The 1,590-nt window shown below is 32.1% G+C and overlaps 1 pseudogene; it reads left to right on the forward strand.

Annotated features, from left to right (window-relative positions):
- The window catches only part of LOC109862936, a 2,014-nt pseudogene extending 1,142 nt beyond the window's left edge, over positions 1 to 872 (forward strand).
- Positions 873 to 1,590: the final 718 nt, after the last annotated feature.

Raw genomic sequence — 1,590 nt, forward strand, 5'->3', positions numbered from 1 at the left:
TGTCATTTTGCTATCAAATCGTGTTGCGCAGATCTTGCTTCATATTTGGCGTCAATTTGGTCTCAAGTTATGTTATCAAGCTTTGCTCGGTTTTTGGTAGAAATTTGCTGTTACTTTTTGTCGACAAGCTTTGGCAACAAAATCGAAGCCTAATGCGGACACAGTTGATGCCAATTTGTTGAATATTTTTGCTTAAAATTGCTGACAATTTGCTGGCAAATTGCGAACAAATTGTTTACTGGGAGGTCTTCAAAATTCTAATACCTCCATCTACGATATAATAATTCTTTTTCCACGACTTCACAATAATAATTTTAATTTTTATTACAACAGTAATTTTTTTAATTATATTATCATTCGGATACAATAATCTTACTAACCGATTCCTTCTAGAAGGAAACATTATTGAAATCTTATGAACTATTATTCCTATAATTACATTAATTTTTATTGCTATTCTATTCATTAAAATTCTATACCTTACAGATGAAATATTAATAAACAACATAACCATTAAAGCCCTTGGTCACCAATGATTCTGGTCATATGAATATTCTGATATTATAAACCTAGAATTTTATTCATTCATAACAAACGAAAACAATTTCTCTTTCCGTCTATTAGATGTTAACAACCGTTGCATCATTCCTTTTAACTACTCTATTCGAATGCTAACTACATCTACAGATGTAATTCACTCATGAACAGTTCCATCTTTAGGAATCAAAATAGATTCTACCCCAAGTCGACTAAATCAATCAATAATCTGAATAAATCGACCTGGATTATTTTTTGGACAATGCTCAGAAATCTGTGGGATTAATCATAGGTTTATACCTATTGTTGTTGAATCAACAAGAATTAAAAATTAAAAAAAATGAGTTCTATCAAACTCATAATTGATTTAGTCTTTCCATTAAATTACATTCATTAAATGACTGAAAATGTAAGTTCTAATTTTTTTAATCAACCAATAGTAAAATAACAATTACTTTTAATGTAAGAATTAGTTTATAAAAACATTAAATTGTCAATTTAAAAATATTAATTTTAATATTCTTATATTCTACAGATAGGACCTTTACTTTGAATACCTTTATGCTTAAACATATTGTTACGCGGCGGACACCGCGTGTGTGCCGCGGGAGCTGTGTGAACGGCGCGCGCTCGGTGCGACTGTCGGTTGCCGGGCGACGACGGTTCTTGTAAAGAGAAGAGAATTCTCGGTCGCGGATTCTGTCACGACGTATTTGTAAATCCGGTCGCATTCTTTGTAATTATCATTGTACTTTGAGCCATAATAAAGTGTTGATCAAAGAGCCGCGTTCTCTCATTTCCGCGGACGGTTGCGCAAATCGCGGAGTTTAGCGATGGAGACGAGTCGTTCTCACCGCGAGCGTAACAATATTTTTATTATACTTATTAATTTCACCAATTCATTATTCAATTATAATTAGACCACCAAGGAGGAAAAAGTTTTTCCCGTTAAATCCAATAATAAATGATCTTATTTATATTAAATCAGCTTACTTCACAACATCTACTCTGTACCCATAAAATTTAATCAAACTTACATATTTGTAATAACAA

The sequence above is a fragment of the Pseudomyrmex gracilis genome, unplaced genomic scaffold, assembly GCF_002006095.1.
Source record: "Pseudomyrmex gracilis isolate BER0280 unplaced genomic scaffold, ASM200609v1 scaffold_2690, whole genome shotgun sequence".
Taxonomy (NCBI): Eukaryota; Metazoa; Arthropoda; class Insecta; order Hymenoptera; family Formicidae; genus Pseudomyrmex; species Pseudomyrmex gracilis.